Raw genomic sequence first — 23,442 nt, 5'->3', positions numbered from 1 at the left:
GAGGGAGAAGTGACGGGACAGGGAGCACGGCCTAGACGGGAGAAGTGACCGGACAGAGAGCATGGACGAGGAGGGAGAAGTGACGGGACAGAGAGCACGGACGAGGAGGGAGAAGTGACGGGACAGGGAGCACGGACGAGGAGGGAGAAGTGACCGGACAGAGAGCACGGACAAGGAGGGAGAAGTGACCAGACAGAGAGCACGGACAAGAAGGGAGAAGTGACCGGACAGAGAGCACGGACGAGGAGGGAGAAGTGACGGGACAGAGAGCACGGACGAGGAGGGAGAAATGACGGGACAGAGAGCACGGACGAGGAGGGAGAAGTGACGGGACAGAGAGCACGGACGAGGAGGGAGAAGTGACGGGACAGAGAGCACGGACGAGGAGGGAGAATTGACGGGACAGAGAGCACGGACGAGGAGGGAGAAGTGACGGGACAGAGAGCATGGACGAGGAGGGAGAAGTGACCGGACAGAGAGCACGGACGAGCAGGGAGAAGTGACGGGACAGGGAGCACGGACAAGAAGGGAGAAGTGACCGGACAGAGAGCATGGACGAGGAGGGAGAAGTGACCGGACAGAGAGCACGGACGAGGAGGGAGAAGTGACCGGACAGAGAGCACGGACGAGGAGGGAGAAGTGACGGGACAGGGAGCACGGACGAGGAGGGAGAAGTGACGGGACAGAGAGCAAGGACGAGGAGGGAGAAGTGAACGGACAGACATCACGGACAAGGAGGGTGTAGTGACGGGACAGAGAGCACGGACGAGGAGGGAGAAGTGAACGGACAGACATCACGGTCGAGGAGGGAGTAGTGACGGGACAGAGAGCACGGACGAGGAGGGAGAAGTGACGGGACAGAGAGCACGGACGAGGAGGGAGAAGTGACGGGACAGAGAGCACGGACGAGGAGGGAGAAGTGAATGGACAGAGAGCACAGACGAGGAGGGAGTAGTGACCGGACAGAGAGCACGGACGAGGAGGGAGAAGTGACCGGACAGAGAGCACGGACGAGGAGGGAGAAGTGACCGGACAGAGAGCATGGACGAGGAGGGAGAAGTGACCGGACAGAGAGCACGGACGAGGAGGGAGAAGTGACCGGACAGAGAGCACGGACGAGGAGGGAGAAGTGACCGGACAGAGAGCACGGACGAGGAGGGAGAAGTGACCGGACAGAGAGCACGGACGAGGAGGGAGAAGTGACGGGACAGGGAGCACGGACGAGGAGGGAGAAGTGACGGGACAGAGAGCAAGGACGAGGAGGGAGAAGTGAACGGACAGACATCACGGACAAGGAGGGTGTAGTGACGGGACAGAGAGCACGGACGAGGAGGGAGAAGTGAACGGACAGACATCACGGTCGAGGAGGGAGTAGTGACCGGACAGAGAGCACGGACGAGGAGGGAGAAGTGACGGGACAGAGAGCACGGACGAGGAGGGAGAAGTGACGGGACAGAGAGCACGGACGAGGAGGGAGAAGTGACGGGACAGAGAGCACGGACGAGGAGGGAGAAGTGAATGGACAGAGAGCACAGACGAGGAGGGAGTAGTGACCGGACAGAGAGCACGGACGAGGAGGGAGAAGTGACCGGACAGAGAGCACGGACGAGGAGGGAGAAGTGACCGGACAGAGAGCACGGACGAGGAGGGAGAAGTGACCGGACAGAGAGCACGGACGAGGAGGGAGAAGAGACCGGACAGAGAGCACGGACGAGGAGGGAGAAGTGACCGGACAGAGAGCACGGACGAGGATGGAGAAGTGACCGGACAGAGAGCACGGACGAGGATGGAGAAGTGACCGGACAGACATCACGGACGAGGAGGGAGAAGTGAACGGACAGACATCACGGACGAGGAGGGAGAAGTGACCGGACAGAGAGCACGGACGAGGAGGGAGAAGTGACCGGACAGAGAGCACGGTCGAGGAGGGAGAAGTGACGGGACAGGGAGCACGGACGAGGAGGGAGAAGTGAATGGACAGAGAGCACAGACGAGGAGGGAGTAGTGACCGGACAGAGAGCACGGACGATCAGGGAGAAGTGACGGGACAGAGAGCACGGACGAGCAGGGAGAAGTGACGGGACAGAGAGCACGGACGAGCAGGGAGAAGTGACGGGACAGAGAGCACGGACGAGAAGGGAGAAGTGACGGGACAGAGAGCACGGACGAGGAGGGAGAAGTGATGGGACAGAGAGCACGGTCGAGGAGGGAGAAGTGACGGGACAGAGAGCACGGACAAGAAGGGAGAAGTGACGGGACAGAGAGCACGGACGAGGAGGGAGAAGTGACGGGACAGAGAGCACGGACGAGGAGGGAGAAGTGACGGGACAGGGAGCACGGCCTAGACGGGAGAAGTGACCGGACAGAGAGCATGGACGAGGAGGGAGAAGTGACGGGACAGAGAGCACGGACGAGGAGGGAGAAGTGACGGGACAGGGAGCACGGACGAGGAGGGAGAAGTGACCGGACAGAGAGCACGGACAAGGAGGGAGAAGTGACCAGACAGAGAGCACGGACAAGAAGGGAGAAGTGACCGGACAGAGAGCACGGACGAGGAGGGAGAAGTGACGGGACAGAGAGCACGGACGAGGAGGGAGAAATGACGGGACAGAGAGCACGGACGAGGAGGGAGAAGTGACGGGACAGAGAGCACGGACGAGGAGGGAGAAGTGACGGGACAGAGAGCACGGACGAGGAGGGAGAATTGACGGGACAGAGAGCACGGACGAGGAGGGAGAAGTGACGGGACAGAGAGCATGGACGAGGAGGGAGAAGTGACCGGACAGAGAGCACGGACGAGCAGGGAGAAGTGACGGGACAGGGAGCACGGACAAGAAGGGAGAAGTGACCGGACAGAGAGCATGGACGAGGAGGGAGAAGTGACCGGACAGAGAGCACGGACGAGGAGGGAGAAGTGACCGGACAGAGAGCACGGACGAGGAGGGAGAAGTGACGGGACAGGGAGCACGGACGAGGAGGGAGAAGTGACGGGACAGAGAGCAAGGACGAGGAGGGAGAAGTGAACGGACAGACATCACGGACAAGGAGGGTGTAGTGACGGGACAGAGAGCACGGACGAGGAGGGAGAAGTGAACGGACAGACATCACGGTCGAGGAGGGAGTAGTGACCGGACAGAGAGCACGGACGAGGAGGGAGAAGTGACGGGACAGAGAGCACGGACGAGGAGGGAGAAGTGACGGGACAGAGAGCACGGACGAGGAGGGAGAAGTGACGGGACAGAGAGCACGGACGAGGAGGGAGAAGTGAATGGACAGAGAGCACAGACGAGGAGGGAGTAGTGACCGGACAGAGAGCACGGACGAGGAGGGAGAAGTGACCGGACAGAGAGCACGGACGAGGAGGGAGAAGTGACCGGACAGAGAGCATGGACGAGGAGGGAGAAGTGACCGGACAGAGAGCACGGACGAGGAGGGAGAAGAGACCGGACAGAGAGCACGGACGAGGAGGGAGAAGTGACCGGACAGAGAGCACGGACGAGGATGGAGAAGTGACCGGACAGAGAGCACGGACGAGGATGGAGAAGTGACCGGACAGACATCACGGACGAGGAGGGAGAAGTGAACGGACAGACATCACTGACGAGGAGGGAGAAGTGACCGGACAGAGAGCACGGACGAGGAGGGAGAAGTGACCGGACAGAGAGCACGGTCGAGGAGGGAGAAGTGACGGGACAGGGAGCACGGACGAGGAGGGAGAAGTGAATGGACAGAGAGCACAGACGAGGAGGGAGTAGTGACCGGACAGAGAGCACGGACGATCAGGGAGAAGTGACGGGACAGAGAGCACGGACGAGCAGGGAGAAGTGACGGGACAGAGAGCACGGACGAGCAGGGAGAAGTGACGGGACAGAGAGCACGGACGAGAAGGGAGAAGTGACGGGACAGAGAGCACGGACGAGGAGGGAGAAGTGATGGGACAGAGAGCACGGTCGAGGAGGGAGAAGTGACGGGACAGAGAGCACGGACAAGAAGGGAGAAGTGACGGGACAGAGAGCACGGACGAGGAGGGAGAAGTGACGGGACAGAGAGCACGGACGAGGAGGGAGAAGTGACGGGACAGGGAGCACGGCCTAGAAGGGAGAAGTGACCGGACAGAGAGCATGGACGAGGAGGGAGAAGTGACGGGACAGAGAGCACGGACGAGGAGGGAGAAGTGACGGGACAGGGAGCACGGACGAGGAGGGAGAAGTGACGGGACAGAGAGCACGGACGAGGAGGGAGAAGTGACCAGACAGAGAGCACGGACAAGAAGGGAGAAGTGACCGGACAGAGAGCACGGACGAGGAGGGAGAAGTGACGGGACAGAGAGCACGGACGAGGAGGGAGAAATGACGGGACAGAGAGCACGGACGAGGAGGGAGAAGTGACGGGACAGAGAGCACGGACGAGGAGGGAGAAGTGACCGGACAGAGAGCACGGACGAGGAGGGAGAATTGACGGGACAGAGAGCACGGACGAGGAGGGAGAAGTGACGGGACAGAGAGCATGGACGAGGAGGGAGAAGTGACCGGACAGAGAGCACGGACGAGCAGGGAGAAGTGACGGGACAGGGAGCACGGACAAGAAGGGAGAAGTGACCAGACAGAGAGCACGGACAAGAAGGGAGAAGTGACCGGACAGAGAGCACGGACGAGGAGGGAGAAGTGACGGGACAGAGAGCACGGACGAGGAGGGAGAAATGACGGGACAGAGAGCACGGACGAGGAGGGAGAAGTGACGGGACAGAGAGCACGGACGAGGAGGGAGAAGTGACCGGACAGAGAGCACGGACGAGGATGGAGAAGTGACGGGACAGAGAGCACGGACGAGGAGGGAGAAGTGACGGGACAGAGAGCACGGACGAGGAGGGAGAAGTGACGGGACAGAGAGCACGGACGAGGAGGGAGAAGTGAACGGACAGACATCACGGACAAGAAGGGAGAAGTGACGGGACAGAGAGCACGGACGAGGAGGGAGAAGTGACGGGACAGGGAGCACGGACGAGGAGGGAGAAGTGAACGGACAGAGAGCACGGACAAGAAGGGAGAAGTGACGGGACAGAGAGCACGGACGAGGAGGGAGAAGTGACGGGACAGGGAGCACGGACGAGGAGGGAGAAGTGACGGGACAGAGAGCACGGACGAGGAGGGAGAAGTGACCGGACAGAGAGCACGGACGAGGAGGGAGAAGTGACGGGACAGAGAGCACAGACGAGGAGGGAGAAGTGACGGGACAGAGAGCACGGTCGAGGAGGGAGTAGTGACCGGACAGGGAGCACGGACCAGGAGGGAGAAGTGAATGGACAGAGAGCACGGACGAGGAGGGAGTAGTGACCGGACAGAGAGCACAGACGAGGAGGGAGAAGTGACGGGACAGAGAGCACGGTCGAGGAGGGAGTAGTGACCGGACAGGGAGCACGGACCAGGAGGGAGAAGTGAATGGACAGAGAGCACGGACGAGGAGGGAGTAGTGACCGGACAGAGAGCACGGACGAGGAGGGAGAAGTGACGGGACAGAGAGCACGGACGAGGAGGGAGAAGTGACGGGACAGAGAGCACGGACGAGCAGGGAGAAGTGACGGGACAGAGAGCACGGACGAGGAGGGAGAAGTGACGGGACAGAGAGCACAGACGAGGAGGGAGAAGTGACGGGACAGAGAGCACGGACGAGGAGGGAGAAGTGACCGGACAGGGAGCACGGACGAGGAGGGAGAAGTGACGGGACAGAGAGCACAGACGAGGAGGGAGAAGTGACGGGACAGAGAAGTGACGAAACAGAGAGCACGGACGAGGAGGGAGAAGTGACGGGACAGACAGCACGGACGAGGAGGGAGAAGTGACGGGACAGGGAGCATGGAAAAGAAGGGAGAAGTGACCGGACAGAGAGCACGGACGAGGAGGGAGAAGTGACCGGACAGGGAGCACGGACAAGAAGGGAGAAGTGACCGGACAGGGAGCACGGATGAGGAGGAGATGTGATGGGACAGAGAGCACGGACGAGGAGGGAGAAGTGACGGGACAGAGAGCACGGACGAGGAGGGAGAAGTGACCGGACAGAGAGCACGGACGAGGAGGGAGAAGTGACCGGACAGGGAGCACGGACGAGGAGGGAGAAGTGAACGGACAGACATCACGGACAAGGAGGGAGTAGTGACGGGACAGAGAGCACGGACGAGGAGGGAGAAGTGACCGGACAGAGAGCACGGACGAGGAGGGAGAAGTGACCGGACAGAGAGCACGGACGAGGAGGGAGAAGTGACCGGACAGAGAGCACGGACGAGGAGGGAGAAGTGACGGGACAGAGAGCACGGACGAGGAGGGAGAAGTAACGGGACAGAGAGCACGGACGAGGAGGGAGAAGTGACCGGTCAGAGAGCACGGACGAGGAGGGAGAAGTGACGGGACAGAGAGCACGGACGAGGAGGGAGAAGTGACGGGACAGAGAGCACGGACGAGGAGGAAGAAGTGACCGGACAGAGAGCACGGACAAGGAGGGAGAAGTGACCGGACAGAGAGCACGGACGAGGAGGGAGAAGTGACCGGACAGACAGCACGGACGAGGATGGAGAAGTGACCGGACAGAGAGCACGGACGAGGATGGAGAAGTGACCGGACAGACATCACGGACGAGGAGGGAGAAGTGAACGGACAGAGAGCACGGACGAGGAGGGAGAAGTGACCGGACAGAGAGCACGGTCGAGGAGGGAGAAGTGACGGGACAGGGAGCACGGACGAGGAGGGAGAAGTGAATGGACAGAGAGCACAGACGAGGAGGGAGTAGTGACCGGACAGAGAGCACGGACGATCAGGGAGAAGTGACGGGACAGAGAGCACGGACGAGCAGGGAGAAGTGACCGGACAGAGAGCACGGACGAGGAGGGAAAAGTGACGGGACAGAGAGCACGGACGAGGAGGGAGAAGTGACGGGACAGAGAGCACGGACGAGGAGGGAGAAGTGACCGGACAGAGAGCACGGACGAGCAGGGAGAAGTGACGGGACAGAGAGCACGGACGAGAAGGGAGAAGTGACGGGACAGAGAGCACGGACGAGGAGGGAGAAGTGATGGGACAGAGAGCACGGTCGAGGAGGGAGAAGTGACGGGACAGAGAGCACGGACAAGAAGGGAGAAGTGACGGGACAGAGAGCACGGACGAGGAGGGAGAAGTGACGGGACAGTGAGCACGGACGAGGAGGGAGAAGTGACGGGACAGGGAGCACGGACAAGAAGGGAGAAGTGACCGGACAGAGAGCATGGACGAGGAGGGAGAAGTGACGGGACAGAGAGCACGGACGAGGAGGGAGAAGTGACGGGACAGGGAGCACGGACGAGGAGGGAGAAGTGACCGGACAGAGAGCACGGACAAGGAGGGAGAAGTGACCAGACAGAGAGCACGGACAAGAAGGGAGAAGTGACCGGACAGAGAGCACGGACGAGGAGGGAGAAGTGACGGGACAGAGAGCACGGACGAGGAGGGAGAAATGACGGGACAGAGAGCACGGACGAGGAGGGAGAAGTGACGGGACAGAGAGCACGGACGAGGAGGGAGAAGTGACCGGACAGAGAGCACGGACGAGGAGGGAGAATTGACGGGACAGAGAGCACGGACGAGGAGGGAGAAGTGACCGGACAGAGAGCACGGACGAGGAGGGAGAAGTGACGGGACAGGGAGCACGGACAAGAAGGGAGAAGTGACCGGACAGAGAGCATGGACGAGGAGGGAGAAGTGACGGGACAGAGAGCACGGACGAGGAGGGAGAAGTGACGGGACAGGGAGCACGGACGAGGAGGGAGAAGTGACCGGACAGAGAGCACGGACAAGGAGGGAGAAGTGACCAGACAGAGAGCACGGACAAGAAGGGAGAAGTGACCGGACAGAGAGCACGGACGAGGAGGGAGAAGTGACGGGACAGAGAGCACGGACGAGGAGGGAGAAATGACGGGACAGAGAGCACGGACGAGGAGGGAGAAGTGACGGGACAGAGAGCACGGACGAGGAGGGAGAAGTGACCGGACAGAGAGCACGGACGAGGATGGAGAAGTGACGGGACAGAGAGCACGGACGAGGAGGGAGAAGTGACGGGACAGAGAGCACGGACGAGGAGGGAGAAGTGACGGGACAGAGAGCACGGAGGAGGAGGGAGAAGTGAACGGACAGACATCACGGACAAGAAGGGAGAAGTGACGGGACAGAGAGCACGGACGAGGAGGGAGAAGTGACGGGACAGGGAGCACGGACGAGGAGGGAGAAGTGACCGGACAGAGAGCACGGACGAGGAGGGAGAAGTGACGGGACAGGGAGCACGGACAAGAAGGGAGAAGTGACCGGACAGAGAGCATGGACGAGGAGGGAGAAGTGACGGGACAGAGAGCACGGACGAGGAGGGAGAAGTGACGGGACAGGGAGCTCGGACGAGGAGGGAGAAGTGACCGGACAGAGAGCACGGACAAGGAGGGAGAAGTGACCAGACAGAGAGCACGGACAAGAAGGGAGAAGTGACCGGACAGAGAGCACGGACGAGGAGGGAGAAGTGACGGGACAGAGAGCACGGACGAGGAGGGAGAAATGACGGGACAGAGAGCACGGACGAGGAGGGAGAAGTGACGGGACAGAGAGCACGGACGAGGAGGGAGAAGTGACCGGACAGAGAGCACGGACGAGGAGGGAGAATTGACGGGACAGAGAGCACGGACGAGGAGGGAGAAGTGACGGGACAGAGAGCATGGACGAGGAGGGAGAAGTGACCGGACAGAGAGCACGGACGAGGAGGGAGAAGAGACGGGACAGGGAGCACGGACAAGAAGGGAGAAGTGACCGGACAGAGAGCATGGACGAGGAGGGAGAAGTGACGGGACAGAGAGCACGGACGAGGAGGGAGAAGTGACGGGACAGGGAGCACGGACGAGGAGGGAGAAGTGACCGGACAGAGAGCACGGACAAGGAGGGAGAAGTGACCAGACAGAGAGCACGGACAAGAAGGGAGAAGTGACCGGACAGAGAGCACGGACGAGGAGGGAGAAGTGACGGGACAGAGAGCACGGACGAGGAGGGAGAAATGACGGGACAGAGAGCACGGACGAGGAGGGAGAAGTGACGGGACAGAGAGCACGGACGAGGAGGGAGAAGTGACCGGACAGAGAGCACGGACGAGGATGGAGAAGTGACGGGACAGAGAGCACGGACGAGGAGGGAGAAGTGACGGGACAGAGAGCACGGACGAGGAGGGAGAAGTGAACGGACAGACATCACGGACAAGAAGGGAGAAGTGACGGGACAGAGAGCACGGACGAGGAGGGAGAAGTGACGGGACAGGGAGCACGGACGAGGAGGGAGAAGTGAACGGACAGAGAGCACGGACAAGAAGGGAGAAGTGACGGGACAGAGAGCACGGACGAGGAGGGAGAAGTGACGGGACAGGGAGCACGGACGAGGAGGGAGAAGTGACGGGACAGAGAGCACGGACGAGGAGGCAGAAGTGACGGGACAGAGAGCACGGACGAGGAGGGAGTAGTGACCGGACAGAGAGCACGGATAAGAAGGGAGAAGTGACGGGACAGAGAGCACGGTCGAGGAGGGAGAAGTGACAGGACAGAGAGCACGGACGAGGAGGGAGAAGTGACGGGACAGGGAGCACGGACGAGGAGGGAGAAGTGACGGGACAGGGAGCACGGACAAGAAGGGAGAAGTGACGGGACAGAGAGCACGGACGAGGAGGGAGAAGTGACCGGACAGGGAGCACGGACAAGAAGGGAGAAGTGACGGGACAGAGAGCACGGACGAGGAGGGAGAAGTGAACGGACAGAGAGCACGGACAAGAAGGGAGAAGTGACGGGACAGAGAGCACGGACGAGGAGGGAGAAGTGACGGGACAGGGAGCACGGACGAGGAGGGAGAAGTGACGGGACAGAGAGCACGGACGAGGAGGGAGAAGTGACCGGACAGAGAGCACGGACGAGGAGGGAGAAGTGACGGGACAGGGAGCACGGACGAGGAGGGAGAAGTGACGGGACAGGGAGCACGGACGAGGAGGGAGAAGTGAACGGACAGAGAGCACGGACAAGAAGGGAGAAGTGACGGGACAGAGAGCACGGTCGAGGAGGGAGAAGTGACGGGACAGGGAGCACGGACGAGGAGGGAGAAGTGACAGGACAGAGAGCACGGACGAGGAGGGAGAAGTGACGGGACAGGGAGCACGGACAAGAAGGGAGAAGTGACGGGACAGAGAGCACGGACGAGGAGGGAGAAGTGACGGGACAGGGAGCACGGACGAGGAGGGAGAAGTGACGGGACAGATAGCACGAACGAGGAGGGAGAAGTGACCGGACAGAGAGCACGGACGAGGAGGGAGAAGTGACCGGACAGGGAGCACGGACAAGAAGGGAGAAGTGACGGGACAGAGAGCACGGACGAGGAGGGAGAAGTGACGGGACAGGGAGCACAGACAAGAAGGGTGAAGTGACGGGACAGAGAGCACGGACGAGGAGGGAGAAGTGACCGGACAGGGAGCACGGACGAGGAGGGAGAAGTGACCGGACAGAGAGCACAGACGAGGAGGGAGAAGTGACCGGACAGAGAGCACAGACGAGGAGGGAGAAGTGACGGGACAGAGAGCACGGACGAGGCGGGAGAAGTGACCGGACAGGGAGCACGGACGAGGAGGGAGAAGTGACCGGACAGCCATCACGGACGAGGAGGGAGAAGTGACGGGACAGACATCACGGACGAGGAGGGCGAAGTGACCGGACAGGGAGCACGGACGAGGAGGGAGAAGTGACCGGACAGGGAGCACGGACGAGGAGGGAGAAGTGACCGGACAGAGAGCACGGACGAGGAGGGAGAAGTGACGGGACAGAGAGCACGGACGAGGAGGGAGAAGTGACCGGACAGAGAGCACGGACGAGGAGGGAGAAGTGACGGGACAGGGAGCACGGACGAGGAGGGAGAAGTGACGGGACAGAGAGCACGGACGAGGAGGGAGAGGTGACGGGACAGAGAGCACGGACGAGGAGGGAGAAGTGACGGGACAGAGAGCACGGACGAGGAGGGAGAAGTGACCGGACAGGGAGCACGGACAAGGAGGGAGAAGTGACGGGACAGGGAGCACGGACGTGGAGGGAGAAGTGACGGGACAGAGAGCACGGACGAGGAGGGAGAAGTGACGGGACAGAGAGCACGGACGAGCAGGGAGAAGTGACGGGACAGAGAGCACGGACGAGGAGGGAGAAGTGACCGGACAGAGAGCACGGACGAGGAGGGAGAAGTGACCGGACAGAGAGCACGGACGAGGAGGGAGAAGTGACCGGACAGAGAGCACGGACGAGGAGGGAGAAGTGAACGGACAGAGAACACGGACGAGGAGGGAGTAGTGACCGGAGAGAGAGCACGGACGAGGAGGGAAAAGTGACTGGACAGAGAGCACGGACGAGGAGGGAAAAGTGACGGGACAGAGAGCACGGACTAGGAGGGAGAAGTGACGGGACAGAGAGCACGGACGAGGAGGGAGAAGTGACGGGACAGAGAGCACGGACGAGGAGGGAGAAGTGACGGGACAGAGAGCACGGACGAGGAGGGAGAAGTGACGGGACAGGGAGCACGGACGAGGAGGGAGAAGTGACGGGACAGAGAGCACGGACGAGGAGGGAGAAGTGACCGGACAGAGAGCACGGACGAGGAGGGAGAAGTGACCGGACAGAGAGCACGGACGAGGAGGGAGAAGTGACGGGACAGAGAGCACGGACGAGGAGGGAGAAGTGACCGGACAGAGAGCACGGACGAGGAGGGAGAAGTGACCGGACAGGGAGCACGGACGAGGAGGGAGTAGTGACCGGACAGAGAGCACGGACGAGGAGGGAGAAGTGACGGGACAGGGAGCACGGACGAGGAGGGAGAAGTGACGGGACAGAGAGCACGGACGAGGAGGGAGAAGTGACCGGACAGAGAGCACGGACGAGGAGGGAGAAGTGACCGGACAGAGAGCACGGACGAGGAGGGAGAAGTGACGGGACAGAGAGCACGGACGAGGAGGGAGAAGTGACCGGACAGAGAGCACGGACGAGGAGGGAGAAGTGACCGGACAGGGAGCACGGACGAGGAGGGAGTAGTGACCGGACAGGGAGCACGGACGAGGAGGGAGAAGTGACCGGACAGGGAGCACGGACGAGGAGGGAGAAGTGACCGAACAGGGAGCACGGACGAGGAGGGAGAAGTGACCGGACAGGGAGCACGGACGAGCAGGGAGAAGTGACGGGACAGAGAGCACGGACGAGGAGGGAGAAGTGACCGGACAGAGAGCACGGACGAGGAGGGAGAAGTGACCGGACAGAGAGCACGGACAAGGAGGGAGAAGTGACCGGACAGAGAGCACGGACGAGGAGGGAGAAGTGAACGGACAGAGAGCACGGACGAGGAGGGAGTAGTGACCGGAGAGAGAGCACGGACGAGGAGGGAAAAGTGACCGGACAGAGAGCACGGACGAGGAGGGAAAAGTGACGGGACAGAGAGCACGGACTAGGAGGGAGAAGTGACGGGACAGAGAGCACGGACGAGGAGGGAGAGGTGACGGGACAGAGAGCACGGACGAGGAGGGAGAAGTGACGGGACAGAGAGCACGGACGAGGAGGGAGAAGTGACCGGACAGGGAGCACGGACAAGGAGGGAGAAGTGACGGGACAGGGAGCACGGACGAGGAGGGAGAAGTGACGGGACAGAGAGCACGGACGAGGAGGGAGAAGTGACGGGACAGAGAGCACGGACGAGGAGGGAGAAGTGACCGGACAGGGAGCACGGACAAGGAGGGAGAAGTGACCGGACAGAGAGCACGGACGAGGAGGGAGAAGTGACCGGAGAGGGAGCACGGACGAGGAGGGAGAAGTGACCGGACAGAGAGCACGGACGAGGAGGGAGAAGTGAACGGACAGAGAGCACGGACGAGGAGGGAGAAGTGACGGGACAGAGAGCACGGACGAGGAGGGAGAAGTGACGGGACAGAGAGCACGGACGAGGAGGGAGAAGTGACCGGACAGAGAGCACGGACGAGGAGGGAGAAGTGACCGGACAGAGAGCACGGACGAGGAGGGAGAAGTGACCGGACAGAGAGCACGGACGAGGAGGGAGAAGTGACCGGACAGAGAGCACGGACGAGGAGGGAGAAGTGACCGGACAGGGAGCACGGACGAGGAGGGAGTAGTGACCGGACAGGGAGCACGGACGAGGAGGGAGAAGTGACCGGACAGGGAGCACGGACGAGGAGGGAGAAGTGACCGGACAGGGAGCACGGACGAGGAGGGAGAAGTGACCGGACAGGGAGCACGGACGAGCAGGGAGAAGTGACGGGACAGAGAGCACGGACGAGGAGGGAGAAGTGACCGGACAGAGAGCACGGACGAGGAGGGAGAAGTGACCGGACAGAGAGCACGGACGAGGAGGGAGAAGTGACCGGACAGAGAGCACGGACGAGGAGGGAGAAGTGAACGGACAGAGAACACGGACGAGGAGGGAGTAGTGACCGGAGAGAGAGCACGGACGAGGAGGGAAAAGTGACTGGACAGAGAGCACGGACGAGGAGGGAAAAGTGACGGGACAGAGAGCACGGACTAGGAGGGAAAGTGACGGGACAGAGAGCACGGACGAGGAGGGAGAAGTGACGGGACAGAGAGCACGGACGAGGAGGGAGAAGTGACGGGACAGAGAGCACGGACGAGGAGGGAGAAGTGACGGGACAGGGAGCACGGACGAGGAGGGAGAAGTGACGGGACAGAGAGCACGGACGAGGAGGGAGAAGTGACCGGACAGAGAGCACGGACGAGGAGGGAGAAGTGACGGGACAGAGAGCACGGACGAGGAGGGAGAAGTGACGGGACAGAGAGCACGGACGAGGAGGGAGAAGTGACCGGACAGAGAGCACGGACGAGGAGGGAGAAGTGACCGGACAGGGAGCACGGACGAGGAGGGAGTAGTGACCGGACAGGGAGCACGGACGAAGAGGGAGAAGTGACCGGACAGGGAGCACGGACGAGGAGGGAGAAGTGACCGGACAGGGAGCACGGACGAGGAGGGAGAAGTGACCGGACAGGGAGCACGGACGAGCAGGGAGAAGTGACGGGACAGAGAGCACGGACGAGGAGGGAGAAGTGACCGGACAGAGAGCACGGACGAGGAGGGAGAAGTGACCGGACAGAGAGCACGGACGAGGAGGGAGAAGTGACCGGACAGAGAGCACGGACGAGGAGGGAGAAGTGAACGGACAGAGAGCACGGACGAGGAGGGAGTAGTGACCGGTGAGAGAGCACGGACGAGCAGGGAGAAGTGACCGGACAGAGAGCACGGACGAGGAGGGAGAAGTGACGGGACAGAGAGCACGGACGAGGAGGGAGAAGTGACGGGACAGAGAGCACGGACTAGGAGGGAGAAGTGACGGGACAGAGAGCACGGACGAGGAGGGAGAGGTGACGGGACAGAGAGCACGGACGAGGAGGGAGAAGTGACGGGACAGAGAGCACGGACGAGGAGGGAGAAGTGACCGGACAGGGAGCACGGACAAGGAGGGAGAAGTGACGGGACAGGGAGCACGGACGAGGAGGGAGAAGTGACGGGACAGAGAGCACGGACGAGGAGGGAGAAGTGACGGGACAGAGAGCACGGACGAGCAGGGAGAAGTGACCGGACAGGGAGCACGGACAAGGAGGGAGAAGTGACCGGACAGAGAGCACGGACGAGGAGGGAGAAGTGACCGGAGAGGGAGCACGGACGAGGAGGGAGAAGTGACCGGACAGAGAGCACGGACGAGGAGGGAGAAGTGACGGGACAGAGAGCACGGACGAGCTGGGAGAAGTGACTGGACAGAGAGCACGGATGAGGAGGGAGAAGTGACGGGACAGAGAGCACGGACGAGGAGGGAGAAGTGACAGGACGGAGAGCACGGACGAGGAGGGAGAAGTGACCGGACAGAGAGCACGGACGAGGAGGGAGAAGTGACCGGACAGAGAGCACGGACTAGGAGGGAGAAGTGACCGGACAGAGAGCACGGACGAGGAGGGAGAAGTGACCGGACAGAGAGCACGGACGAGGAGGGAGAAGTGACCGGACAGGGAGCACGGACGAGGAGGGAGAGTGCAGACGGGGAGCGAGAACATAGGCGGGGAACTGGCAAAGTTTTTGTGAGGAAAAGTGGGGGGAGTTCAGCGATAAGGGTGGGTTAGAGAGACTGGGAGAGACAGCAAGTTGGTGGAGAAGGAGAGCTAGAGAGAGGCAGTCTGTGGTGACCCACTTCCTATCGCACTCGAACCGGCTCACAAGGTGGCGAGCGTCGGCATTGAGGCCGGTCCCAAAGAGGGCGCCAAGCCTGCTTCACCAGCAAGGGGAAAAGCCCGCGCGTGGGACCGGACCGTGAATACGAGCCCCCTACAGTATTCCCGCCCGGGGAGGGCGGGATCAGGAAGGCTTTAAAGCGAGGCCACGAAGTTTGAATAAACCTCTTTTGCAACTGCAGCTCACCGACTGCGTGTCATATCAGCCCTGCGTGTTGCACACCGCTACAATTGGTGACCCCGACGGCCCGAACGAGGCCGTCCAGCTCCAGCCGGTTCACGTGGGACATCACACTGGCCGCTGAGGCCCAACCGCTCCTGGGAACAGATTTTTTGCGAGCTCACAGCCTGCTGGTCGACCTGCCAAGGAAGAGACCGGTCCACGCCGAGACCGTTCAGACGTTCTCCCTGGGTGAAGCCCAGATGCCGGCCCCATCACCCTGTCCAACAACGACTTCACCAGAGTCCTGGCGGATTTCCCATCGGTTCTGGTGCTGGAGTTCACGGCAGCCATGCCCAGACACGGCGTACAGCACCACAACCCGACCCAGGGACCACCCCTCCACGCCCACGCTCGGCGGCTTCCCCTGATGTCGGGTCTGGGCAAGGCCATTACCTGGGACGAGGAGTCCGCCGCCGCTTTCATTACAACAAAAGAAGCCTTGGCAAATGCCGCGATGCTAGTGCACCCCAGAATGGACGCCCCTACCGCCCTCACAGTGGACGCATCTAACACGGCAGTCGGTGGGGTACTGGAACAACTCATTGCGGGTCGCTGGCAACCCCCGGCGTTTTTCAGCAAACACCTGCGACCACCCGAGCTCAAGTACAGTGCTTTCGACCGGGAACTGTTGGCGCTCTACCTGGCAATCCGGCATTTCAGGTACTTCCTAGAAGGTCGGCCCTTCACCGCGTTCACGGACCACAAACCGCTTACCTTTGCGTTTACGAAAGCATCCGACCCCTGGTCGTCCCGCCAGCAACGCCACCTGTCCTACATCTCTGAATACACGACGGATGTCCGGCATGTCTCGGGAAAGGACAATGTCTGGCGGACGCCCTCTCCCGCCCTAACATCCAAGCCCTGTCCCGGGGGTAGACTATGAAGCACTGGCGGAGGCACAGCAGGCAGACGAGGAGATTCCGAGTTACAGAACCGCAGTCTCCGGTTTGCAGCTCCAGGACCTTCCCGTGGGCCCGGGTGAGAGGACCCTACTCTGTGACGTCGCCACCGGCCAGCCCCGTCCCGTCGTCCCGACAGCCTGGTGGCGACGTGTTTTCGACTCCATTCATAACTTGGCGCATCCCTCCATCCGGACAACTGTCCAGATGGATTCCAGCAGGTTCGTTTGGCATGGACTCCGCAAGCAGGTCAGTGAATGGGCCAGAACGTGCATGCACTGCCAGACGGCCAAGGTTCAGCGGCACACCAAAGCCCCACCGCAGCAGTTCCATCCCGCCCACCGGCGTTTTGACCACATTCATGTGGATATCGTGGGCCCCCTGCCAGTGTCGCGCAGAGCGCGTTACCTCCTGACTATCGTGCACCGGTTCACAAGATGGCCAGAGGCGGTCCCGCTCACCAACACCACCTCCGAATCTTGCGCCCGAGCCCTGATCGCCACCTGGATATCTCGCTTTGGTGTACCAGCCCACATTACCTCCGACAGAGGGGCCCAGTTCACCTCCAGCCTGTGGTCAGCTATGGCCAGCCTTTTGGGGACTCAGCTGCACCACACAACTGCCTACCACCCACAGTCGAACGGACTAGTGGAGCGTTTCCACCGTCACCTGAAGTCGGCTCTCATGACCCGCCTCAATGGGCCTAACTGGGTGGACGAGCTTCCCTGGGTTCTGCTCGGAATCCGCATGGCGCCCAAAGAGGATCTGCACACCTCGTCAGCCGAGTTGGTGTACGGCGCACCCCTGGTCGTCCCAGGAGAGTTCATACCAGCCCCAAGGGGGCAAGAGGAAGAACCCGCAGCAGTCCTGGGCAGACTACACGAGAGGCTCGGTAACCTGGCCCCCGTACCTACTACACAGCACGGACAGAACCCGACCTGCGTACCCAAAGACCTGCAGAACTGTACGTTTTTGTACGATGGGGCGGACACCAAGCACCACTACAGCGGCCCTACCGTTCACGGTGATCAGAAACAATGGGTCCATGTACGTTCGGGACATTGGTGGGGAAAGAGGAGGTTTTCACGGTGGACCGACTCAAACCGGCCCACGTGGACCTGGCGCAGCCGGTCGAGATTCCGGCACCGCGGCGCAGAGGCCGACCTCCCAAACAGGGTCTGACCCAGACTGTGGACATTGGGGGGCGTATCGCTGCTTCTGGGGGGGGGGGGGGAGGTTATGTGAAGACCCACTTCCCAGCGCACTCGAACCGGCTCACAAAGTGGCGCGCACCAGCGTTGAGGCCGGTCCCCAAGAGGGCACCAAGCCTGCTTCACCAGCAAGGGGAAAAGCCCGCGTGCGGGACGGGACTGTGAATACGAGCCCCCTACAGTATTCCCGCCCGGGGAGGGTGGGATCAGGAAGGCTTTAAAGCGAGGCCGCGAAGTTTGAATAAGCCTCTTTTGCAAGGAGGCTGCAAGGAGGGGGGAGCGCAGACGGAGACAGTGGCTAGATGGGAGATGCCAGAGAGTAGTGGTGGATAATTGTTTATCGGGATGGAGGCCGGTGACTAGCGGGGTGCCTCAGGGATCTGTTTTGGGCCCAATGTTGTTTGTAATATACATAAATGATCTGGATGATGGGGTGGTAAATTGGATTAGTAAGTATGCCGATGATACTAAGGTAGGAGGTGTTGTGGATAATGAGGAGGGTTTTCAAAGCTTGCAGGGAGATTTATGCCGGTTAGAAGAATGGGCTGAACGTTGGCAGATGGAGTTTAATGCTGAGAAGTGTGAGGTTCTACATTTTGGCAGGAATAATCCAAATAGAACATACAGAGTAAATTAGGGTTGCAGAGGAATGAGGAATTGAGGAATGCAGAGGAACAGAGAGATCTAGGAATAACAGTGCATAGTTCCCTGAAGGTGGAGTCTCATGTAGATAGGGTGGTGAAGAGGGCTTTTGGAACGCTGGCCTTTATAAATCAAAGCATTGAGTACAGAAGTTGGGATGTAATGCTAAAATTGTACAAGGCATTGGTAAGGCCAAATTTGGAATATTGTGTGCAGTTCTGGTCACTGAATTATAGGAAAGATATCAATAAATTAGAGAGAGTGCAGAGACGATTTACTAGGATGTTACCTGGGTTTCAGCACTTAAGTTACAGACAACGGTTGAACAAGTTAGGTCTCTATTCATTGGAGCGTAGAAGGTTGAGGGGGGATTTGATCGAGGTATTTAAAATTTTGAGAGGGATAGATAGAGTTGACGTGAACAGGCTGTTTCCATTGAGAGTAGGGGAGATTCAAACTAGAGGACATGATTTGAGAGTTAGGGGGCAGAAGTTTAAGGGAAACACGAGGGGGTATTTCTTTACTCAGAGAGTGATAGCTGTGTGGAATGAGCTTCCTGTAGAAGTGGTAGAGGCCAGTTCAGTTGTGTCATTTAAGGTAAAATTGGATAGGTATATGGACAGGAAAGGAGTGGAGGGTTATGGGCTGAGTGCGGGTAGGTGGGACTAGGTGAGATTAAGGGTTCGGCACGGACTAGGAGGGCCAAGATGGCCTGTTTCCGTGCTGTGATTGTTATATGGTTATATGGAGAGGGGGAGCGCCGATGGGGAGAGAGTGAATAGGGCACTGTGAAAGAGAGTGTAAGCAAATGGGGTGGGAATGAATGGGGACAGAGAATGGGAAAGAGGTGCAGGGAGAGAGCGTTGAGACTGGAGTGGGTCCAGGAGTCAGTAATCCATTCACGTCCTCTCCTCACCTACCTGTGTCCTGGGGCATGGATGCCTGGTCCGTGTTCCTTTCCTTCCTGAAGGTGATATTACCAAACTGTAGGACAGCCGAGACCATACGGAGCATTGCTGTATGTTGGGGAGAGGGGATGGGAGAGATAGAGGGAGCGAGAAGGACGGGGGAGGGAGAGGGGGAGAGAGGCGTGAATGGGAGAGAGATGTTTTCTGCAGGCTGCAGAGTCTGTCCGCCCCGATCAAAACTGCACAAAGTAGCAACGAGAGGGGGGAGTCTCCAGAAACACCTCGTATCGTGAACCGCAGAGACCCATCGGTAAACCGTCAATTAAACCAACCTTGCCCAAACTCCAAGACTCCGGGGACTGGGGGAGGGGGAGGGGGGCGGGAGAGAGGGGGGGGAGAGGGGGGGAGAGGGGGGAGAGAGGGGGGGAGAGAGGGGGGAGAGAGAGGGGGGAGAGAGGGGGGGAGAGAGGGGGGAGAGAGGGGGGGAGAGAGGGGGGGAGAGGGGGGGGAGAGAGGGGGGGAGAGAGGGGGGGAGGAGAGGGGGGGAGAGAGGGGGGAGAGAGGGGGGAGAGAGAGGGGGGGAGAGAGGGGGGAGAGAGGGGGGGAGAGAGGGGGGAGAGAGGGGGGAGAGAGGGGGGAGAGAGGGGGGGAGAGGGGGGGAGAGAGGGGGGAGTCTCCAGAAACACATCGTATCGTGAACCGCAGAGACCCATCGGTAAACCGTCGATTAAACCAACCTTGCCCAAACCAAGACTCCGGGGGACTGGGGGAGGGGGAGGGGGCGGGAGTGGGGAAGATTAAAATCGAAGAACTGCAGGGAATTCTGTAGGTACTGGAATGACACACACAACGCTGGAGGAACTCAGCAGGTCAGGCCAGTGGCTGAATATACAGCCAGCATTGCAGACTGAGTCAATGTCCACCGTCTTGTCCCCCCCCACCCCGACACCCCGGAACCGCTGCAGAGGGGTCTCACCCTTCCATAACCTTGTTACAACATAAACTGAGCCACGCCTAAGCTGTAAATGGAAAATCTTCATCCATTCAGCTGAACTGCAGGGGAATCTCACTCTCCTCACAGGCTGTTCTTCAGTGCAAAGGTAAATAATTAATATTTGCTGTAATCACTTTAACATTGGGTATAGAGTGAACTAAATTTACATAACTACATATTTACAACACGGTTGCACAAATTTCACGGGTGAGTTCTTTAGCCCATCTAGTCCAAGGTGCTTACTCCCATCGACCTGCACCGGGAACATAGTCTTCCATACCCCGACCATTCATGGCTCCGAACTTCTCTCAACGTTGAAATCGAGCTTGCATGAACCACTTGTGCTCATTCCACGTTCTCACAAACCTCTGAGTGAAGATTTCCCCTCATGTTCCACTGAAACTGTTCACCTTTCACCCTTAACCCATGACCACTGGTTGTCGTCCCTCTGCTTCCATTCACTCTCATAATGTTGAGAGGAGACTACTGTCTACGTTCTAGGGAATTAAGCCCTAACCCATCCAATCTGTCCATTTTACTCAGGCCCTCCAGACCCAGCAACATCCTTGTAAATTTTCTCTGCACTCTTTCACCCTTATTTACACCTCTCCTGTAGGTAGGTGACCCAAACTGCACACAATACTCCATTTTATGCCTCACCACCGTCTTATACAACTTCAATACCCCAACGAGCAGAAACTCTTCAAATATTCAAACTACTTCCGAGTCCAAATTCCAGGCACACAAAGTAAGTCGGGCCAGTCCCCACAAAGCGTTTCAGTCCAGAACACTGGCTGCTTATTCGATGCGGCCTGACCTGCTGAGATCCTCCAGCGTTTTGTGTGTTATGTCCCTCCTTTGTCACAGCATTCAGGGAATATATAACTAACCCGAGGGTTAACTAATAAAATCCTAAACAGTGCACTAAGTGGCAGAGATACACCTTTAACCATGAAAAGGAGGTGGAAGGTGCCCCTTCCCTTCACTGGCCAGCAGGTCAGCCTCTGGCCAAGTGTAGCAAAACCTACTCCCTGATCAGTGTGACATGAAACCACGGGGCAAGTGCTGGCTGGTCTATGACCAGCTGCTGCTTGTTAAGTGACCACTGACGCCAGACAGACAACCTCTGAAGAGTTTAGGTAATATCTGGGATCACCCGTTTGAACAGACACTGCCCAGAAGGCGCAGTCATTGATCGACCAGGATCGCCCATATCATACAACACGGCAAATAACGATGAGGTCATACGACACGGCAAATAACGATGAGGTCATACGACACGGCAAATAACGATGAGGTCATACGACACGGCAAATAATGATGAGGTCATACGACACGGCAAATAATGATGAGGTCATACGACATGGCAAATAACGGTGATGTCATACATGGCACATAATGATTATGTCACACAACAGACAAAAGTCTTAACACCAGAGTGATCTCCAGCGATCCCCATTGAGAAGACAGGAGCGGCACTCCTACCCCACTAACGACCAGGGTGACAGCGAGTGGAGGGGACTCCACGCAGTCCTGAATGGGACACCCTCCAATGGATGACGAAGGGTGACAGGGACGGGAAGGGGAGGAAAACCAACGCAGTCCCGAATGGGACTCCCTCACCCTCCGAGGGAAAGAGCCCCACGCAGTCCCGAATGGGACTCCCTCAATCCCTCACCCTCCGATAGGCAGAGCCCAACACAGTCCTGAAAGGGACTCCCTCACTCCCTCACCCACCGATAGGCAGAGCCCAACACAGTCCTGAAAGGGACTCCCTCACTCCCTCACCGAGGGAAAGAGCCCAACAAAGTCCCGAATGGGACTCCCTCACTCCCTCACCCTCCGAGGGAAAGAGCCCAACGCAGTCCTGAATGGGACTCCCTCACTCCCTCACCCACCGATAGGCAGAGCCCAACACAGTCCTGAAAGGGACTCCCTCACTCCCTCACCGAGGGAAAGAGCCCAACAAAGTCCCGAATGGGACTCCCTCACTCCCTCACCCTCCGAGGGAAGGAGCCCAACGCAGTCCCGAATGGGACTCCCTCACTCCCTCACCCTCCGAGGGAAAGAGCCCAACACAGTCCCGAATGGGACTCCCTCACTCCCTCACCCACCGATAGGCAGAGCCCAACACAGTCCCGAATGGGACTCCCTCACTCCATCACCGAGGGAAAGAGCCCAACGCAGTCCCGAAAGGGACTCCCTCACTCCCTCACCCTCCGAAGGAAAGAGCCCAACGCAGTCCCGAATGGGACTCCCTCACCCACTGATAGGCAGAGCCTAACACAGTCCCGAATGAGACTCCCTCACTCTCCTCACCCTCCGAGGGAAAGAGCCCAACACAACCCGAAATGGACACCCTCACTCCCTCACCCTCCGAGGGAAAGAGCCCAACACAGTCCCGAAAGGGATTCCCTCACTCCCTCACCCTCCGAGGGAAAGAGCCCAACACAGTCCAGAATGGGATTCCCTCACTCCCTCACCCTCCGAAGGAAAGAGCCCAACACAGTCCCGAATGGGACTCCCTCACTCCCTCACCCTCTGAGGGAAAGAGCCCAACACAGTCCCGAATGGGACTCCCTCACTCCTCACCCTCCGAGGGAAAGAGCCCAACACAGTCCCGAATGGGACTCCCTCACTCCTCACCCTCCGAGGGAAAGAGCCCAACACAGTCCCGAATGGGACTCCCTCACTCCCTCACCCTCTGAGGGAAAGAGCCCAACACAGTCCCGAATGGGACCCCCTCACTCCCTCACCCTCTGAGGGAAAGAGCCCAACGCAGACCCGAATGGGACTCCCTCACCCTCTGAAGGATGACAAGGTGTTAGAGAGAGGGTGGGGACTCCCCAATGGGTGAGAACTCACAGGTGATCTCGTCGTGTGCGAACCCCATGATCCTCATTGCCTCCAATGTCTCCTGGAAGTTGTCACGGTCCTCCTGGCCTGGAATGGGGAGATGTCCGTGGGACAGGAACCTGTAGTTGTTGAACGGCTCAAGCAGGAGGTCCACTGTATCGGGGGGGGGCATACAGGAAGGGGTAGAAGAGTCGTCAACGGCATCGGCAGTGCGAGAGAGGGAGCAAGGAGGCAGAGAGGGGCAGGGTATGGGAAAAGAGGGGGCAGGAAGGAAGCTGAGAGCAGGGGAGGACAGAGGGAGGCGAGAGGGGAAGAGAAGAGGGAGTGTGAGGGAGTGAAGGGGGGAGGCAGGTGGGAGGAAAGACAGGAGTGAGGGGGAAGATTGGGAGAGGACTGGAAGGAAGG

At 59.7% G+C, this 23,442-nt stretch overlaps 1 pseudogene; it reads right to left on the bottom strand.

Annotated features, from left to right (window-relative positions):
* Positions 1-23,224, bottom strand: part of LOC132387754 (myosin-10-like) — a 37,890-nt pseudogene extending 14,666 nt beyond the window's left edge.
* Positions 23,225-23,442: the final 218 nt, after the last annotated feature.

The sequence above is a fragment of the Hypanus sabinus genome, unplaced genomic scaffold, assembly GCF_030144855.1.
Source record: "Hypanus sabinus isolate sHypSab1 unplaced genomic scaffold, sHypSab1.hap1 scaffold_2185, whole genome shotgun sequence".
NCBI lineage: Eukaryota > Metazoa > Chordata > Chondrichthyes > Myliobatiformes > Dasyatidae > Hypanus > Hypanus sabinus.
The sequence above is the reverse complement of the archived record's forward strand: the minus strand, read 5'-3'. Positions and strand labels throughout refer to the sequence as shown.